This window comes from Trichosurus vulpecula, chromosome 8 (genome assembly GCF_011100635.1).
Source record: "Trichosurus vulpecula isolate mTriVul1 chromosome 8, mTriVul1.pri, whole genome shotgun sequence".
Classification (NCBI taxonomy): domain Eukaryota; kingdom Metazoa; phylum Chordata; class Mammalia; order Diprotodontia; family Phalangeridae; genus Trichosurus; species Trichosurus vulpecula.
Genome location: NC_050580.1, coordinates 87,167,764 through 87,190,207, shown reverse-complemented (window position 1 = coordinate 87,190,207; position 22,444 = coordinate 87,167,764). Strand labels below are relative to the sequence as shown.

General features: G+C 39.2%; 1 protein-coding gene across 2 annotated transcripts in view; it reads right to left on the bottom strand.

Moving 5' to 3' along the window:
- The window catches only part of CHST15 (carbohydrate sulfotransferase 15), a 133,663-nt gene that overhangs the window by 20,872 nt on the left and 90,347 nt on the right, over positions 1-22,444 (bottom strand). The gene's annotated exons all lie outside the window — the stretch shown is intronic.

Genomic DNA, 22,444 nt, shown 5'->3' with positions numbered 1-22,444 from the left:
TGTCTGCTATAAGAAGTACTGAAAGGGAAAAATCAACAAGCATTGGCAACAGATTGAATATAGGAACTGAGTCTGAGAAGTCAGGGATGACAACTAGCTTTCAAGCCCAGGTACTTTAGGAGGATTTGCATTCACACGGGTAAGGTGAACATAATATTGAAAAAAAAGGCTGCCTACAGCCAAAACAACTCCGGTGGCCCTCGTTACTTCCAGGATAAAATGTTCAGTTCTCTGGCATGTAAAACTCTTCACAACACATCCCCTTCCCATCATTTTCATTTTTTTTAACATATAACTCATCTCCTGGTACTCTGAGGTCCTAGCAAATTGCTATTCTTCACACCCGATGCTCCATGTCCCATCTACATGCCTTTGAACTGACTGTCCTCCCTGCCTGGAATGATCTCCTTCTTCACTTTTGCCTCTTGGAATCCCTGGCTTCCTTCAAGATTTAGCTCCAGTGGCCCACCTTCTAAGGGAGGCCTTAACTCTCTGTGCCTTCCCCCCCATTCCCCTTCTCTAAAGTTACCTGGTGTAGTATCTACTTTGAAGTTATCTACCTACCTGTCTATCTATCTATCTACACATTGTCTCCTCCATTGGAATATAAGCTCCTTGATGGCAGACTTTTTTTATTTGTACTCCATCCCAACACACACACACACACACACACATACACACACACACACACACACACAGAGGCATGCGTGTACCAGAGAGAGAGAGACAGAGAGAGAGAGAGAGAGAGAGAGAGAGAGAGAGAGAGAGAGAGAGCATGCATGCTTCAGTGCTTAGCAGAGTGCCCCTCATTTGAAAAGCAAACCCTAAATGCTTGTTGATTGATTTGAAAGGTAGTCAGGATAAAGATCCCTTACAGAAATCAGGCTTGTTTCAAAGGTAGGCAGTTACTGAAGGGCAGGGGAGTGTGCAGCGGTTGTGCACTCTCAGAAAGAACCTCTGGTGCCACTGAGTCCAATCTATGCCGCCACAAGAATTCCCTCTCCACCAGACCTTACAGGTAGTCACCCAGTCTTTGCTTGAAAACCTTGGTTGAAAAGCTATTGATGACCACATTCCACTTTGGGAAAATTCTCACTGTTAGGTGGTTTTCCCCTTATGTCAAGCCCAAATCTGCCTCTGTGACTTCTTGTTTCTAGCTCAGCTTTGTAGGTTCCAGCAAAACCCATCTGAGCCTTCTTTCCCTTTAAATGCTTTAAGATGGCTACCAAGAATCATGCAAACTCCTATGAATGCCAATCTCTGGAGCTGTTTGGGGGAGGGGAGATGCTGCTATTCTCTTCCTCTTTTCCCAAACACACTCAGAGCAGCCAGCCCTCCTGTACCGGTGAATGTAGAAACAGTGGAAGTGCCAAGTATGTGCCTCTAGGATATGGAGGGAAAGAGAGGTGCCCTTTCTTCCTAAATGAGGATTTAAGGGTCACTGCAAGGAGAGGGAGGAGGCTGGTAAAGTCCTTCCTAGGCTACAGAGTGTGAAGTGGGGGTGTGTATACATGGTATACACAGGGAACAGATGCACACAGTCACATTTGTGTTCCCACTTCTCCTCTCATGGTTTTGTTTCATCCCCAGGGTGCAGATAACTTTAGTCAGCATGGCTTTGACCATAAAGAGGATGTTGAAACCAGGCAGCAGACGCAGAGCGGATCTGTTCCATATCATGGCCTGACTCCACCAAAGGGGCATTCACCCAATGTGCTGGAGTTCTTCCTTCAGAGTTCTTGATTTTGAGTATGTACTCATAGAGACTGCAGCCTCTCCATTATTATATAACCAGCTCTATTTTTAAAAATTTTAATATGCTCAGGAACACCTCCAAAGGCATGCTCTGTGCAATTCCCAGGTTGGGGTCATCACCTCTAATCTCATCAGCATGCTGCTAACTCCAGCCTTGATTGATGCCACCTCCCTCAGCCTCCTTTCCCCTAGGATTAGAGGGCTAGAAGGTGGAGTATCAAACTCCTCCCAGTGCTTTCCTATATAGAAGGCAGAGACTGGACTGTTTATCCTCACTCTGCTCTGGACCTGCTGTTCTGCCTGGTTTCAATTCCACAGAAAAAAATACTCCCATGCCAGGTACTCCTTGATGTCCTATCTCCCTCCCTTTTCCTGGCTCCTTTTGTGCATCCATCTCCTTTCATTAAATTGTAAGCTCCTTGATGGCAGGGAATGAATTTCTATTTATTAATTGGGTACCCAGAACTTATCACAGTGCCTGACACATAGTTAAGCACTCAATAAATATTTATTGGATTGGATTAGGTCCAAACAGGATGGACAGGCATGGACTGGAGGCCATGCCAACTTCAAGGAAATAATGAATCCATACAAATACCTTCACACAGCACCTAGTGTAATGCACTGCATGTAGTAAGTACTTCATAAATATTTGCTGATTTGATAAAAGGATCTGGATGGCGCAGTGGATAGAGTACTGGACCTAGAGTCAGAAAGTCGACAGTTCAAATCCAGCCTCAGACATTTACTACTAATATGATGGCAGCCAAGTCACTTAACATATCAGTCTTGATTTCATCATCTGTAAAATGGGGATGATAATGGTTCCTATCCCCCAGAGTTGTTGTGAGGAAAAAATGATATTTGCGAAGCACGTTGCAAACCTAAAAGCATTATATAAATGCTAGTTGTTTATTATTATCATTATTATTGTCTGATACACAGGCTATCTAGGGAATTAACACAATATATATGACCATGAGTCATTCCTCAATGGTTAATGGCCAAAGGAGATGAAAAATAGTTTTTAAAAGAAATGCAAGCTATTAACAATCATTTCAAAGATTGTTCTGAAATGCTAGTAATAAAAAATGAAAATAAAATTCCCAAACTGGTCATAATTCATATTCTATAACTTGTTAACAAAAGCTAAGTCAGCATCAGAAAGGCTACGGAAAAATAGGCATACTAATAATACATTGGTGACAGAATTGGTCCAGCGTTCTATTAAATAATTTGGAATTATACCAAAAACTTGCCTAAAATGTCCATATCCTGTGACCCAGAGATCCTACTGCTGGGCATATAGCCCAAGGAGGTCAAAGATAGAAAAAGAGTCCCATATATACCAAAATATTCATTGTAGCACTTATAGTAGCAAAGAATGAGAAAGAAACTAGATGCTCATCAATTAGACAATGCCTTCTGAATGTAATGGAACAGAACATTATTGTGCTAGGAGAAAAAACAAAATGAAAATTCGAAGTCACATGGGGAAACTTGACTTAAAGCAGAGAGAAGTAAGCAGAACTAGGAAAACAATATGCATAATGACTTAAAAATAATAAAAACTTTAAAATAATAAAAAACAATAAAACTTTAATACAAGTAATAATGAAAACTTAAAAATAATAAAAACATGAACTAAAGCAGAGAAAAGTAAGCAGAACTAGGATAACAATATGCATAATTACTTAAAAATAATAAAAACTGGGGGCAGGACCAAGATGGCGGCTGGAAAGCAGGGACTTGCCTAGGGCTCTCCACCAGGACCCTCCAAATACTGATAAAAAATGGCTCTGAACAAATTCTAGAACTGCAAAACCCATGGAATAGCAGAGGGAAGCAGGGGTCCAGCCCAGGACAGCCTGGATGGTCGCTGGGTAGGGTCTATCACATGGAGCTGGAAGCAGAGTGGAGAAGAGCCCAGCATAAGCCGTACCAGGACTAACCAGACCAGGAGCTGGGGAGAACAGGTGTAGTGCCCTGAATCAGTGAGCTGTAGCAGTTACCAGACTTCTCAACTCACAAACACCAAAGACAACAGAGAAGGTTAGTGGGACAAAACTTCAGGGACAGAGTGAAAGAAGTTCGTGGTTTGGCCACTGCCCAGGGGCAGTGGAGATGGTGCAGCTCTGAGGACAGAACTACAGTTGCAGTTGCTTCCGGCCACAGGCCCACCTGGTGGGGGGAATTAAGTGGCAGATCAGAGCAGAAGTGAAGAGCCCGCTTAGATCTGAGTCTCAGTCCAGGTTGGTGGTTCTTGGGGGAGGAGGAGCACTGGTGTGACAGAGCTTGCTGTGTAGAAATAGCTCCAAAAACAACAGCACAACCTCTCTACTCTACAAGCAGTCATACCCAGATGAAAAACTCAAGGGTCAAGTAGTTGGCTGGGAATATAGACAGACAGTGAAAACAGACTCTGATTCAGACTCAGACTTTGGAATCTTTCTTTGGTGACAAAGAAAACTAAAACATACAGCCAGAAGAAGTTAACAAAGTCAAAGAGCCTACATCAAAAGCCTCCAAGAAAAACATGAACTGGTCTCTGGCCATGAAAGAGCTCAAAAAGGATTTGGAAAAGCAAGTTAGAGAAGTAGGGGAAAAATTGGGAAAAGAAATGAGAGTGATGTGAGAAAACCATGAAAAACAAGTCAATGACTTGCTAAAGGAGACCCAAAAGATACTGAAGAAAATAATGCCTTAAAAAATAGACTAACTCAAATGGCAAAAGAGCTCCAAAAAGCCAATGAGGAGAAGAATGCCTTGAAAGGCAGAATTAGCCAAATGCAAAAGGAGGTTCAAAAGACCACTGAAGAAAATACTACCTTAAAAATTAGATTGGAATAAGTGGAAGCAAGTGACTTTATGAGAAATCAAGATATTATAAAACAGAACCAAAGGAATGAAAAAATGGAAGACAATGTGAAATATCTCACTGGAAAAACCACTGACCTGGAAAATAGATCCAGGAGAGATAATTTAAAAAGTATTGGACTACCTGAAAGCCATGATCAAAAAAAAGAGCCTAGATATCATCTTTCAAGAAATTATCAAGGAGAACTGCCCTGATATTCTAGAGCCACAGGGTAAAATAGAAATTGAAAGAATACACCGATTGCCTCTTGAAAAAGATCCCAAAAAGAAAACTCCTAGGAATGTTGTCACCAAATTCCAGAGATCCCAGATCAAGGAGAAAATAATACAAGTAGCCAGAAAGAAATAATTTGAGTACTGTGGAAACACAATCAGGATAACACAAGATCTAGCATCTTCTACATTAAGGGATCAAAGGGCTTGTAATATGATATTCCAGAGGTCAATGGAGCAAGTATTAAAACCAAGAATCACCTACCCAGCAAAACTGAGTAACATGCTCCAAGGCAAAATATGGATTTTCAACAAAATAGAGGACTTTCAATCTTTCTCAATGAAAAGACCAGAGCTGAATAGATAATGTGACTTTCAAACACAGGAATCAAGAGAAGCATGAAAAGGTAAACAAGAAAGAGAAATCATAAGGGCTTACTAAAGTTGAACCATTTTCTTTACATTCCTATATGGAAAGATTATATATACATATATACATACATACATACACACACACACACACACACATATACACACACATATATATATAGACAGAGGGCACAGGGTGAGTTGAATATGAAGGGATGATATCTAAAAAAAAATTAAATTAAGGGATGAGCGAGGAATATATTGAGAGAGGGAGAAAAGGAGATATAGAATGGGGTAAATTATCTCGCATAAAAGTGGCAAGAAAAAGCAGTTCTGTAGGACAGGAAGAGGGGGCAGCTGGGGGGGAGGGGGAAATGAGTGAATCTTGCTCTCATCGGATTTGACCTGAGGAGGGAATACCATACACACTCAATTGGGCATCTTACCCCACAGGAAAGAAGGAGGAAAGAGATAAAAAAGGGGGGATGATAGAAGGGAAGGCAGATGGGGGAGAAGGTAATCAAAAGCAAACACCTTCAAAAAGGGACAGGGTCAAGGGAGAAAACTGAATAAAGGGGATAGGATAGGAAGGAGCAAAATATTGTTAGTCTTTCACAACATGAGAATTGTGGAAGGATTTTGCATAATGATACCCATGTGGCCTATGTTGAATTGCTTGCCTTCTTAGGGAGGGTGGGTAGGGAGGGAAGAGGGGAGAGAATTTGGACCTGAAAGTTTTAAATGCAGATGTTCAAAGAAAAGTTTTTGCATGCAACTAGGAAATAAGATATACAGGCAATGGGGCATAGAAATCTATCTTGCCCTACAAGAAAGTAAGGGAAAAGGGAATGGAGGGGAGTGGAGTGACAGAAGGGAGGGCTAACTGGGGAATGGGGCAATCAGAATATATGCCATCTTGGAGTGGGGGGAAGGGTAGAAATGGGGAGAAAATTTGTAATTCAAACTCTTGTGTTGAAAACTAAAAATAAAAAAAGAACTGAAAAATAATAATAATAATAAAAACCTAAACATAATACAAATAATAATATAAACTTAAAATAATAAAAACATGAACTAAAGCAGAGGAAAGTAAGCAGAACTAGGAAAACAATATGCATAAAGACTTAAAAATAATAAAAACAGGAATCTAAATGGAAAGAACAATAAAAAAACTGAACGTTGTATGTGTCAACAACCCGACTGGCAGCTTCTGTGGGGGTATAAGATTCACCCACAGCCAGCACCCAGAAAGCTGCCAACAGCACAGGTTCTTTCGATCTGCTTAATTAAGGAAAGCAAGGTGAAGGGGTTGACAAGCTTACTTTTAATTCAAATATCATTCAGTTAGTTCAGGGGAAAAAAACCAGCACCCTGAACTTCAAAACAAAATGCAAACAAATTACAGACATCAACAGACTTTGTCTGATTCAAGTCCCAACAGATAGTTTACCAGAGTTCAACAAAGTTTCAACATCCAGGTTTACAAGCTGGAGGGCTCCTTAACTACAGCTGCCCAGAGTCTCCTCATCAACACCATCTCCAGAGCCCTGCACAAATGGCTCCGTCCTCCCTTCTTATAGGGCTTAAGACAAAATCAAACATCATCTGAATCACCAGAGCTCAGGCTCTGGTGATTGGTTCTTGAGTTGGCCCCTCCTCTTAGGACCCTGGGAGGTTCACATCCATATGAATTATGTTAACACCTAATAGGGTTTGGGTCTGGGGCTTAGCACCTAGTAAAGCTCACTGAGATAAACTGAGTCACTCAAAGAAAACAAAGGCCATTCTGGTTACACTGTATAATAATAATGACCAAGATTAGCCCCCAAGATTAGGAGCAGGTAAGAAAAGTTTTCTTATAAGAATGGAAATTTACATATCCTGTCAGACAAGTTAATGTGTTGGCTGTTTTTCACTGAATTGCCTTTAAAAAAAAGCAGAACTTTGTCATTTTAAATCTCGGTTATAAGGGAAGGCTTGCTGGGTGAAAGAGAGATAATATATTTGGGAATGAATGTGATGTAAAAATAAAAAAAATTCATCAATACAAAATAATAAAAAACAGTTCGGTTGAATGAATGAACTCTTCTCCTAGTCTCCAGTAAACTACAAAATACAAGTACTAAGTTATCTGCACATGTTTAAATGATTATTCTATTGATAGCAGGGAAATGAAATTATATTCCATTCAGTTATGGCACAAAACTTCTCTGGATTATCTCCACTATATTACAGGAACCATACAAAATACTCTTACCTAATAAAGTTAAGAAAAAAGTGGATCTAGGTAAATCTCAGGATGAGGTTCCAACAGCATCACCCAATTGATTATCTGGGGAGATAATCAATTATAATGGAATCTCCTTCTATGTCTCAAAACAGGTCTAGTCATATTTAGACTTCACGGTACCAGTGAAAATGAGCAAGTCTCTGTAAGTTATTATAAAGATATATATTCAATGAGAAGTAAGTGTCTTATCTTATGACAAATTCCAAGGAAGTCTCCAAAACTTTTAGCTAGAAGACTATTTAAAATAAATGGAGCCACTGGATGGAGACGGGAAATATTTTTGTCATACCAATATTTTCCTTGCAAAGGTATTTTTTACAATGGAATTTGATTCCAAGATTAAAAAACAAATCAAAGTCTGCTCTATTTTGTTCAAAATATTTTGATTTAAATACAAAATGTTTTTTTTTTATATGATACCTCAGTGAGCCCACCACCTCAAAGACTAGGATATGCCTTTTTAGGAAAGAAAAATAGAAAATTTAACTATGTCACACATAAGCCAAACCCCCAATCATCTCAGGGTGAGATTATTTATTTCCATTTGTTTGGGGTATAGTAAAATGAACTCAGGCTTTGCCTTTTCTGAGTCATTCTCACTGCCCTTCCTAACTATACCAAGCCATTTTTTCCCCTCCAGTGGGGTGAGAATATTTTCCCTTAGATTCTTAGAGATCCTGGGATATCTTTGATATGCCCAAAGAATCCATTCTGGGTTTTGCAGTCCCATAGATCTCAAATATCCAGTAGCATATATCTATCCTTGATGAAACTTGAGAAAAGGGGCAGGGAAGGGGGAGGGAACAAGCATTTATAAACAGCTATAATCCACTAGCCACTGTCCTAAGTGCTTTACAATTAATATATATCTCCTTTGATTTCCATAATTTGAGGTCACTGCTGATTTATCAGCAAAAATCCAAAGTAGACTTGATTCCAAAGAGGCCTTGTTTTGTTGTTGCTTCAGTCAATTACCCCTTTTCCCTTCCTGCTTTTGAGACCAGCATCATCTCTCTTTCCTGCTAGTGTGCATGAGGAATTGGGAGGTGAATTCTCTAGGGTGGAGTGTCCAGAAGAAGGGCAAAGAGAAATCCTTTGTCATTGCTGCTGATACCTTACTTTAGAGGAACTGGAGAAACAAGCTACATAAGAATGTCCTTTGAGAACACAGCTGTAATTGTCCCCACCACTAGTACCTTAGGATAATAGGAGTTGACGATGATACCAAATGGTTCAAGTCAAGTTCTCTTCATTTTCTTATTCTCAAATCATCCTGAACAGATGAGTGATGACTGTTTCCAATAGCAATTCCAAACATGTCAAAATATATTCAATGCATTGTGTACTGCTGTTATTTTAGCAGTCTTGCTGCTTGGTGGAGCTGTGAATTGGTCCAACCATTCTGGAAAGCAATTTGGAACTATCTGAAGGAAGTGACTAAAAAGCCCAAACCTTTTGACTCAGAGATTCCATTGCTAGGCATCCATACCTCAAAGAGGTCAATGATAAAAAAGAAAGGGCCAATAGACACTAAAATATTTATAGGAGCAATTTTTTTTAGTAGCAAAGAATTGGAAACAAAGTAGATGCCCATCAATCGAGAGAGGGCTAAAAAGAAAGTCATGGTACATGAATGTAATTGGATATTACTGTGCCGTAAGAAATAATGAATATGATGAATATAGAGAAACATGGGAAGGTATGAACTGATGCAAAGTAAGCAGAACCAGGAAAACAATGTGCACAATGACCACAATATTATAAATAGAAAACAAGAAGAAAAAAGCAAAACTGCAGGTTACAAAATTGTAATGACCAAATTTGATTCCAAAGGAGTACTTCCAAGAATACCAGAAAGTACTTCCTTTCTCCATAGAGGTGGAGACTATGAGAGTGAAGGACTACAGATGACTTTTATTTTTTTAGCATTGTTGAAGTGTTTTTAAAAATTTATTTTTTATAAAATATGGCTAGGGAGAGGTTACAATGGGAAATATAGGTTATATAAAATAATAATAACTAGTATTTATACAATGCTTTAAGGTTTGCAAAGTGCATTGCAGATATTATTTTATTCGTATGACCCTGGGAAGTATCCCTGTTTTACAGACAAGAATGCTGAGACAGACAGAAGTTAAGAGACTTGCCTAGGGTCACATAATAAGTGTTTTAACTCTGGGTTTGAGTTTAGGGTTTCCTGACTCCCGATGCAGCACTCTATCCCATATACTGTGCAAAAGCTGCTCCACAAACAACAAATATACATAAAAATGGATTAAAAAGGTTCTACCTCTGAGTATGCCCTCAATCCCATTTAAATATCCTTTCATTATTTCAAATGTTGCTGTGCTTCCCTCCCCTCCCCTGGAATGGGGATCTCTGAACCATTATTTCTGAGTTTGACATAACAGATATCTTGCCATGCTTTGGTGTTAATGAAAAGAGTGATGCCCCATAAATCACCATAGCATTTCTAGAACTTCATGATTATGACAACAGCAATTAACATTTATATGATGCTTATGGTGACAAAGCAGTTTAAACTACCAAAGACTATGGGAATCATCAGATTTAGAGCTGAAAAAGATCTAAGACATTTCATCTAGTCCAAGTCCCTCATTTTACAGATAAGGAAACCGATTCTAGAAGGATAAATTGGCTTGCCCACGGCCATGAAGTTAAGCTAGAGAAGAAAAACTGACAATATCCTTTTTTTCCAATGTAAAATTTGAGAAATGATAGAGATTACCAAGAAGTAGAAGCATTCTAGTTTTCCTCCCACCCTAATACTTTCAACCTAGCCAGCTCATGTTCCAGGTTAAACTCAAAAGAATAAAGAAAATCACAGACCCTAAGCTGCTGGAGATCCATCCATATGCAACTTAATTAATCATATTTCCCAGAAAAAAGATTTATGATTAAATATAAATGTAATACATTGAGAATGCCTTGGAAGGGCAAGGAAAAAATGGTATTAGTCTCTGACTGATGCTGGGCCACAATTATTCCCCCCTTTTCTGAATGGCTCTGAAAGCATTTATACTTATTCTCATGAAATATACTAGTCATTTAAGACAATTAGACATGGTTGCCTTATTATTAGCAATTTAGTAGATATTGGTTTTGTTCTTTAATTATTACATGAAAATATATCTTTCTACTTCAACAAAAAATCAAACTCCTCAAGGGAGGATACAACAGGATGTACATTTTTGGGTGTCTCATTTTTTTTCAATGAAAACATAGCTTTTTCCCTCTTATTTTTCATTTGTAATCAGGAGAGAGACTAAACCTGGTTTACACATGAGAAAATTCCCTTTACTAATTCAGTTCAGCACCTTCTCTGGAACTTACATATATACACACACATACATATGTGTGTATATACATATATACATATACATGCACATGTATACATACGAATGCACACATATACACATGTGTATTGTGTATGTATATGCATATGTATGTGTGTATGTATGTGTATATGTATATACAACTTAGAAATGCCTAAAGCAGAGGTGTCAGACACATGGCCCATGAGCCACAATACTACTGAATGTGGCCTGAAGCAGATTAAAACGTGATTGGGAAATATTTAACAAAATAAATAAAAATACAATAAAGCATCAATAGAACTACATTTTAAAACTGTCAATATGCAGCCTGCATTGATCCTTATGTATGGATTATGGCCCCACTATTTTGATTTGAGTTTGATACCACTGGCCTACAGAACTGAGGGTCCACAACCAGTATATGACAGAGACATAGGTCTTGCTGGCTCTGAGGGTCAGATCTCTGGTCATTTCTCATAGCGCTGCCTCTCATACACACTTCGCCAGTACACAAATGAAAATAATTTGTCAACTTTCTGACCTCTGCAAGATGTCCACCTGTAACAATAAGATGTTTACCATAATAAGGGGGGAGGAGTTGCTGCTAAATTAACCTCAAAAGCACTGTCATTTTCTCTTCCCTTCATTCTTCTCTTTCCAAATTCACAAATGTGATAGACATGAGAAGTCATGTGAAATGACAGGTACTGGCTAGCCCCCAATTTTGAAGAAGTCTCTGGAATGATCTTTGATGGTGCTTTATAATACCTGGATGGCACTCAAAATGCTAGTTTGTCACCAAATAATACTATTCAAATTTGGGCCTATGAAGCCTAATAAATGTCTGTATTGATGCCAAGCCTTCACTTTCAGTAATTTCTGGAAGTTTCTATTCCTGGACATTCTGTGACTAATAAGCAGATGGATAGTTTTGTTAACCCTAACAATAACAATGACTCAGTTTGGTTTTCCCCACTATAAGCAGATTTCTATAAAATACATATAAATCTTAAGAAGTCTGGGGAGAAGTCTGGGAAGACTATGTGCTATGGTCTTGTCCTAGTAGAAAGTTTATGCATGCTGCCCCCTACTCACAACCCATCTAGGGTCCCTGGTAGCTTTGGCCCAAATATGGGAAAACAGGGTATGTATTCCGCAGGTTATAAGCCAGACATACCTATGATTCTCCTTTTATTAGTTTGATGTGCAGAAAGAAAGTCCTATTACTGGGCATTTTGAAGCATTGTTTCTGGCAGCCATATTGTTCTCTCTTTGTTTTACAAAGGAGAGGAGGGAGCACAGGAGGAAGGAAGTTGGAGTATCCACCTTAAAGAATGACCAAGTCAAAAAAGAAATATATTTGGAGTTAGAATATCTAGGTTTAAATCCCAGCTCTGTGTTACCTTGAGCAGGTCTGAGCTCTCTGGTCTTTGCCTTCCTAAGCTATATGATCTCTAAGGTCCTTCGTGACACTAAATCACATGATGTTAAGTCACAGGAAATATACATTTCTCAAAAACACAGATATGAACTAAGCTGGACATGAAGCTTTTCTGGATTGGCAAATGATGGAAAGGGTCTTTAGGCTACTTCATGGAAAGTGTTCTTTTCCCTCCTCTATCCTCATACGCCTTTATTTGGCTCACACATTGTCTCATGTACCTTGTTGTCACTATGTCTTATCATCATTTGTGTTATAGATCCCTGTTGGTCTGATCTACTGACCTCCAGATCACTCCTCAGAGAGCTGAATGCCTGGCTCACACACTTTCTCTCCAAAACAACCCCTGACCTTCTACTGGGAGACTTCAATGAAAACACCCTGGCATTGTAGTTGATTAATTCCCATATGCCATAGCATCACCACCAGGAGAGGTATGTCTTAGGTCTTACCATCACCCATAGTTATGCCTCCTCTATGATCTTTGAATTCTAAAATTCCCCCTCTTTGACCTCATCCTCTAATCCTGTCTTGTCTCCCACTGCCTCACTGCTCATAAATATATTCATTCTTACCAAAACCTACAGTCTAGGCTCTGACACTACTTGTGTGATCTTGGATAAGGTATTTCCTCTCTCTGAGCCTGCTTCCTATATGTCAAAGCAGGGGGTTGGACTAGGGCTTCTGAAGTCACTTCTAGAGCTCATGCTAGGACTCTCTATGAATCTCCCTCCATCTCTTCTGCTCTCAGTCTACCACCCTGCTATGGAATCACTTTTCACCCTTCAGTCTTGTCCTTATAGTTAGCCAGTTTAATCATGTTTCCTTCTCCTACCTGAATTCTCTTGTCTCCTCATCCTTGTGCCGTTGATATGCTGCCTATCCTCAAACCCGCCTCACACTTTCTTGGATCTTATCGCATCACCATGCTAACTGGGTCTAAGGGAAATTCATGTCATGTCATCTCAACTGAACCCTCACTGCTGTATAGAAAAGAGCTTTTATTCTTCTTTGATTAATTCTCTCTATTTCATTCCTATCAGTGGCTGTTCCAAACTTCCTTTTGTCAAGCCCCAAATTCTTCTGCCATCTTCAAAAGCAGAAGACCTTATAGCCTATTTTACTGAGAAAATTGAGACAATCCATCTTGAGCTCCCTTATCTTTCCTATTCCACATCTCAAATCCCCACTGTATCTTCAGTCATTTTCAATTTTACTCCTGCTTCTGAAGGTGTTTTCATTCTCTCTCCTATCAGAAGCTATCAAACCATATTCAGGTCTACCCCATCCCTAAAGTCTTCACTTGAGGCTGCCATTCTCTCATTATAATCCTATATTTCACGTCCTTTTCTTTGTCACATTCTAAGAAAGTTCCACACTATTTTGGTTCCATTTTCTCGTATTCACTAGTTTTTCTACCCTTTGAGACCTGACTTTCTAACCCCTCTACCTGCATTGAAACTGCCATCTTTAAGATTGCCAAAATCTCTTAACTGCTAGATTTAATGGCCTTTTCTCAGTTGACATTCTCTAACCTCTCCAAAGCTTGTGATGTTACTAACAAACCACTTCCTCTCCCCAACACTTCCTCTTTTCTCTGCTTCATCTCCTGCCTCTATCTCTATGCTAGACTCATCACCCACCTCATTCTCCCTTAATGTATACACACACACACACACACACACAAATAGTCTGTTAGGCTTCTGTCCTAGGCCATCTTCTCTTCTCTCTGCCCCCTCTCCCAATGTGATCTCATTCGCTCCCATGCATCCACATATTATCTCTAAGCAAATGATTGTTGAATAAATGTATCCAGACTTCATTTTCCTTTTGATCACTAAAGAGTCCTCCATCACCAAGTGCCTGTAAGACATTTTTTCCTGAATGTACTATAAGAACATCAAACCCCAAATAACCAAAATAGAAGTAATTATCTACTCCTCCTCCCATCAAAATCTGCCTCTTTCTCCAAACTTCTATATTTCTATTGAGGGTACAACCATCTATTCAGTAAGCAAAGTTCACACCTGCATATCTGATTAGTTTCTAAGCAATGCCAATCCCACTTCCATAACATCTCTTACATCTGTCCCCTTTTCTCTATTCCAGGAACAATTGCTACCCTAGTTCAGATCCATGTCTCCTCCTGCCTAGAGTACTTACTGTACATGCCTTCTAATTGCTTTCCTTAGTTTGTTTCTCCTCTTTCTCCAATCCCTTCCTTATCTTCTTCCCTGTTGCCAGAAAAATCTTCCAAATTCGTAAGTATGGCCATGATACTTCCTTGTTCAAAATCTTACTGTGGTTCCATTTTTCCTCTATCTGACATTTGCAACTCACTACCACAATGTGACTTGTATCTACCTTTCTAGCTTGATTTCATACTCCGCTTCTTTAAGAACTTCACATTCCTGTCAGATTGTACTAATAGATATTCCCTGACCTTGACACTCTATGCCCCGCCTTCATGTATTTACCTAATTCACTCTCATGCCTAGAGTGAGAGCACTCTCTTTTCTTCTGTGCTTCTCACAATCCTTCTCTTCTTTCAGACTTCAACTCAACCACCTGCTTTCTCCATTAACCCCTCTCTGGTCCCCCTCAGTTGCGAGGGCTCTCTGTCTCCTCAGTCTTCCCGGACCTAGCCTTAAAGTCATAGCCTATAAGACCGGGCCAAGTTCAACCCCTTCATTTGACCTATTCATGTTTACATTTCATTCCCTTTGTAGAATGGAAGTTCATTGAAGGCAAAGATTTTTAGGATTTTTGAGGGGGAGTATCCCCAACGTCTTGCACATAGCAGGAACCTAATAAATCCTTGTTGACTTAAACTGAATTATCTGCATATTGTATTCTCCCTCTTTGATTATTTAAAATCAAATAATAATAATAAATATAACTAATAATAAATAAATAATAAAATATTTTAATTTAATCTAATTTATGAATTGAATTTAAAATAATAAATAAATAGTAAAAACAAATAACCATTGGTTAAATTTTATTAGGCTTCAGAATGCCAGAGGGTTGTATCTGTGCTCTATTCCATTATATATCCTCTGGCACCTAGCATAGGAGCCCACATATAATAATAGCTATAAATATCTATTGAATTTATCGAATCAATGTCACTCTTCTTCCTAAAACCTGACCGCTCATTAATTAACTGTGAGCTCATGCATGTCACTTCCCCTCTCAGGATGTCAGTTTCTTCATCTCTAACATGAAGGTCCCTGCCATAACTTTGAAAGAGGCAAATTCTTTATTAAATTCAACATTTATTACATGCATACAACATGCAAAGGTGCTGTGTTAGGTGCTAGGGAAAAGAGGCAGTCACTGATCTCAAGGGGGTTACACTATACATTAATGAGATTCAACCTGAATTTTGACAAAGAAATACCAAATGTGTACAAAAGAACAGAACAACATTACAAGAGGTTGTCATCGTTTTTGTTGAGTCATTTCATTCTTATCCGACTCTTCATGACTCCATTTGGGGGTTTTCTTGGTAAAAATACCCTAATGATTTGCCATTACCTTCTCATTTTACAGATGAGGAAACTGAGGCAAATAGCGTTAAGTGACGTGCCCAGGGTCACTCACCTAGTAAGCGTCTGAGGCCACATTTGAACTCACAAAGATGAGTCTTCCTGACTCCAGGCCCAGTACTCTATCCACTGCACCAGCTAGCTGCCCATTTCAAAAGGTAGAAAGTGTTATCAAGAAAGCCTTGGCACAGGAGGTGACATGCAGATTAGGCTCTGAAGGAGTCTGGAGGTACACTAACAAATCTTTATGGAAAAATAAGGGCATGTTGGTGATCATGGTTTTTCTTCTGGCATTCCAACAAATGGTAAATTTTCAAAGCATTTATTTCTCCCCTACTGATAAGAACCCACTTCCCAGCCAGCTAGTCCTTAATTGCCTTCAATGACCTTAATTATTGAATATTGGACCTTTCCTTCTTGGCAACTCTTTGATTTGATGTCTAAACTGCAAAAGAGTTTATTCAGAATCCTAACCATATCAAAATAGCCCTATTTCATTTACAAAGAGTATATTAATGGTATATTAATAATAATAATGATAATACTTGGAGAAGTATAATTTTATATGTCATGAAAACAAACCCCAGTAGAACTGCAATGCTACCCTTTACCTGTTGCCCTCTGGGCCCCTTTATACTTGGCCTGCCAAGCATGCCTGAGGGGGAAAGGTCTGATGCTCACTTTTGTGCCCCTTTATGTTTTAGTCTACTATGTATCTCACCTATCTATAAAACCCTTCTATTTCCCTTCAGGGATTACTTATAATTAATCCATCAGCATTCTTTTCATAGCCACGTAAATGTTTCACAAAAAGAATGATGCATGACTTTTGAAATATCAGATTCATATTGTCTTCCTGATGGTTGGCGGGAAGGATAAATAATGAGCTTCCAGGTGCACACTGAAGATGAGATATCTGAAGGTGGGTTTTCAATATGTATAAAGGGGAGAAAAATAAAGATTCTTTCCCCAAATAGTAAAATGACTCCAATAGTTAATTGTGTGAGGCACAAAACAAATGTCTTTCTCTTTTTTATGCAGTTTCTCCCCACCTATATCACATTCTGCTGTCTGAGTTTCACAGATGAGAAAGTGGAAGAACACAGACAAGCTGTAGCCATTATCCAGACATGCCCTGAGTACTTTGGCAGGAGTAAAATTCTCTGGGCTGACAATCTAATGTTTGATGCTGAGTGAGGTGACTCCTACTCAAATACATCACGGGGAAAGTCTGAACGTATTGAGAAGTTCCATAAAACTAGGCTTGCAGATAAGAACTTTAATTTTACCAGCTCATAGATTTACTTTTTTTTTTCCAAACAAGTAAGTTCAAAGGTGGTAATAATCAGATGTCCTTTGAATATAATTATTATGCTGCCAACTAATCACAAGCAAGACACGCACATTGAACCATTTGTACTAGAGCAGTGAAGCCTTGCGCGGTATCATACGCCATTACCCTATGTGAAGTGATACTTATTTTTGAGATGGCTGGTCAGGGTTACATGGGGAGAGTATGGTCAATGAACAGAACAAGCAGATATCTATGGGATTCAAAGCTGGGACTTTGATTTCATCTACACTATATCTTAACTACCTGAACTTCCTTATCATAGAAGAAGTCATAACTATAAAGATGAGATGGGTATTCTTTCCCATATGCCTAACACAAACCATTCCATACCTGTATGAGTGTGTGTCTTAGAACAACTTGTGTTACAGCAAACGTACCATTCATATTTCACTTTCATGTAGGGATTGATTATTTACTAGTTCAGTGATAATTAAAATTATATTCTATGAGATAATGAAGAAAAACAACAGCCCAGGTTTCTAGGCTCAAGTTTTTTTTTTTAATTCTAAAATCTAATTCTAGATTTTAACAGAGCCTCCATACATCTCCAAATGCCTGAAAATTGCCGATCCTTAAAATAAACCATTCCTTTGGTGGTCATTTTCATGGTGGGTATAAAGATCACAAGAAGAATTATGCTGAAATTTAGACACTGCAAAATCCTTAACAGATGGTAGTACATGACCCTCCTCCAAATATCTCTTAAATGTCAAAAAAAGAATGCAATTATGTTAGAAGGGTCAGCAAGTTGCAGACATTTTTCATGTTTAATGGGGGTTGTAACCATTGTTTCTGAATAAGAAGCAAATTCATTTTGTCAACTCTATTACAAATGAAGGGGTATGAGGCTTAAGTGAGATTCTTCCATTTGAAAGTATTTTTTCATGTAAGAAACTGATTAAATGAAGGAATGTTCTATTTAAAATTTAGGTTTTTTTTCTTTTAATTAATTGAAGTAGTTAGCACAGAAATGCTTTTAAATTCTCATGATTTTCTTATTTAAGAAGGGCTTTAGCTACAGACTCTAGCATGGAACCATTTCACGGCATGAATTGGTTTGCCTTTCTGAATGGTGCCTCAGTTTCCTCAACTGGAAAACTGATTGGTTATTTACCTACTTCAAAAGTGTAAAGCTTGTGGAGAAGGAAATTACAAACCACTCCAGCATCTTTGCTAAGAAAACCTCACGGGCACTGTCCATGGGGTCACGAAGGGCTGGACACAACTGAATACCTGAATGACAAAGCAGAGCTTGAGGATTTTCCTGGAGTTTGATTGGGCTTGATTACTGGATATTATATTTTTAACCTCTCTTATCACACATACATATATCTATGTATATGTATAGATATACATACACACACACACACACACACAAATAGGGTTGCACACGCAGTGAAATGCCAGAAAAACTAAGCTTCCAATTTACTTGGTAGAAGGAAAAGAGAAAAGTGTGCAGAAGCACGGAGTCAAAGACAGTTTAGTCAAATGGAACTGCCCTTGTGAAAGTGGAGTGTCATGCAAAAAATGAAGAATGCTAATGGCCCATTAACAAGATATACAAATGAGAACTCTGATCCAGCCCCTTTGAAATGTTTCCTTCATCCAGATGGGCTCAGGCTGACAATATTTATTATCTTATCATCTAACTAGGACAAGAATGGAGCCAGCAATTTCAGACAGGCCATGAGCTATGTGTTGCAATAGGAGGAAATACTTATTACTTATTTTCATACATTTTAACACACAATGAAACATCTGGTAGTGACTTTAACCTCCAAAGGATGCATATACACAACACAGATGTACATACACACAAACACAGACACATACACACAGATGAAATATGTATGCAGGTCTAGGTCCTGCTGTCAGACCTAATCTGACATTCACTCCCTTATTGCTAATATAACTAAGCTCCAATTCAGGAAGAAGCACCACGGCATGGTAGAAAGAGAGGAGTCGACTTATATTCAAGAGGCTTGTGTTCAAATCCTACCTTAGACACTTACTAGCCATATGAACCTAGGAAAAGTGTTCTATAATATTTGGAAAATGGAGGTGATAACACTCATGCTCCCTAAGAGTGACGTGGTAGCGAATCAGGAAAGAGAAGACAGAAAGCAAATTAATTCTTCTAAGTGTGTGAAACCAGAAAAGCAAAGCACTTTTGCCCATCTGGGGCTCCTCAAGTAACAAAATTGTGTGTGTGCGTGCATGTGTGTGTGTGTGTGTGTGAATAGCTGAGTAATAAAATTTAATTGGAGCGATTTAAGTTAAACAATTTATTTATAAAGAATTTTGAGATGAGCAAAATCCGTTTGAAAGTTAACATTTGCCCTGGTTGGGTACCTTCTCCTGTCTCAGCAGCTTGAACTGGGAAAGTGACACCAACTGACCTAGGCCTCTCCCCTCGTAGCTGCTGAAGTCCATTTACTGAAGTGCATAGTATGATGAGGGAAATAAATGAGGGGAATCCTCAGGGAAGCTGAGTTCTCTTCCTATACCCAGGGATGTGGACACAAGCTAGAATGCCTACCTTTTCTTTTTGTCCAGGACCTTAATTTTCTCTCTCTCTCTCTCTCTCTCTCTTCCCTCTTCCCCTCCTTTCTCCCTCCTTTCTCTCTCTCTTTCTCTGCTTCTCCCTCTCCCCTACACTTCATCCTTCTTCTCCCCATGTTCCCCTCCTCTCTCTCTCCCTCTCTCTCTTTTTTTCTGTCTCTTTGTCTCTGTCTCTCTCACTCTCCCCCTGCCTCCCAAACTGAAATCGAGGTAGTTTTTTTGCTTTCCTGAGATGACAAACCAGACAGATATGACTACAAGTTTAATAAGCAAAGAGAGCACCACCGACATAATGTCCTAACCTTCCCAACCTCAGCTGCAAGTGCTTCAATGTGGAGGGAAGCAGGACAGCTGTGAAAATACCTCCGAAGTCAAGGCCAGGTCAGTCTGGTTGTTGTCTTTCCCTTCTACACTGCCAGTTATGTAATTATTTCTAAATGACAACACTACTGGTTTTTGTTAACAATGCTGTCTTAAATGATGTTTTGCCAAAGAGAGGGGGCAAATCCCTGCCTTTAGACCTTTGTGAACTACTAGCAATGCTAAAAACAGTTTCATACCTACTGCCCTTTGAGCAGAGAGCTAAAAGACTCAGGAAGATCGAGGGTAACTAGGAAATGGGACGGTATATTTTAATATTCCACATCCAAATGTTGCACAAAACTGATTAACCATCATAAACACTGCCTAGGGATGATTAGCACTAGAATTAGAGTGAGGAAACACCACTGGAGTCCAGTTCTGGCTCTGACTAGAAGTACCCGTGGACTATTCATGTTATCTCTCTCTGTCTCTGAGCCTCAGCTTCTCCATCTGGAAAATGGGGGTAATGATACCTCCACTAGCTACTTTGTATGTCTACCAAGGTTCTAATGAGAAAGCACTTTTCAAACTGTTCAAATTTATGGACCACTTTAAGACTTGCAAAATGTTTTACAAAACACCTTTAATTATTATCCACATAGATTTTAAATGACTTGCCCAAGGCCAAAGGACTGGTGTCCAGGGGCAGAACTTGAACCCAGGTTTCTCTGACTCCAAGCCACTTGGAGCAGCTTGGCCACATGACCTCCCAAACAACATTAATTTCTGTTATTATTTAAGACCTTTGAAGGCAAGGATGGCTTCATTTCTATTTTGGTAACCCCAGTGCTTGGGATGGTGCCTGGCATAAAGGAGTATATACTTTTGAGAGCTAGGTGGGAACAGTACTGGACTTTTGAGTTTGGAAACACTGAGTTTGAGCCATGTCTCAAACACTTCTAACCATAGGGCAAGTCACAGTTTTTTCAGCCTCAGTTTCCTTATCTGTACAATAGAGATAATAATGGTTGTGAAGACCAAACAATACATGCAAAGCACTTTGCAAACCTTAAAAAGCATTATATAAGTGCTAACTAGTATGATTTTGCATGGCACATCCCTTCTTTGATGCCTCATTTTCCTCTTATGTAATAGAGAGAACACTGCATTATCATGTAATGTAGAGAGTACTCATACCTAATAAAGGGCAGCAAGGTGGCATAGTGGATGGTTTTGGGGACTGGAGTTAGTAAGGCTCATCTTCTTAAGTTTAAATCCAGCCTCAGACACTTCCTAGCTGTGTGACCCCAGGGAAGTCACTTAACCCAGCTTGCCTCAGTTTCCCTATCTGTAAATTAAGCTGGAGAAGGAAATGGCAAACTACTCCAGTTTGCCAAGAAAAGCCCAAGTGGGTTCCTACAAAGAGTATGACATACTTGAACAGTAACAGATTATTATCACAGATTTGCCTGAGCTCTGAGGGTTTAAGTGACTTGCTGGGGTTGCACAGTGACTGTGTATCATTCCCCTTGACAGAAAAGAAATAAAAGTAAAACAAAATGAGAGTTGAGCACCTCAGACTTGTCTCTGTTATCTTTGAACATCATTCCAAGCAATGGTCGCATCCTGCCTTTGACCTTCCTCTGTCCCCCAGTGTACTGAAGGGGATTGTGTTTTCCTAATGTCATTCTTAAAACTTTCCCATCCCTCCTGCACTGACTGCCCCTATAGAATTTCAGCTCAGGTGTTATCCATTTTCTAAACCTTTTGAAATCTCTTAACCCCAAAACCAGTCTTTGTGTCAGATTATGTCCAGCTTTTCTCTATCACAAATTCCAAGATAGAATGACCACTTCTCTACCCCCTTGGCAAGATTAAATACTCAATGTTTATAACATATTAAAGAAAGGGCATCATTAGAGCTTAGAGCAGTATACAGTGTTTGGAGAAAGATACCTCATCTTTCAGTCTTCATCTGAGCAAATTAGGTAACTCCAAATTCTCTCAGACATTTACTGAAAGCTGTGCTAAGCACAAAGAAAAATAAGACAAAAGAGCTGATTGTATTCTCTCTCTCTCTCTTTCTCTCTTTTCCCCTCCACATCCCCCTCTCTCTCTCTCTTCCCCCCCCCCCACATCTCCCTCTCTGTCTCCCCCCCTCTCCTCTACACACACACACACACACACCCCATTAGATCTGAACACACATACACACACACACACACACACACACACACACACACACACCATTAGATCTGAAGCAGCAAAGCAAAATAGTGGGAGAATCTGAGCGTTTCACAAATCCCCAAACTCTATTGGGAATTTCTCCCCATCCCTATCTCCGGTCATGCTGAATCAATCCAAATGGTAGCCATCGAATTTCAACGTTAA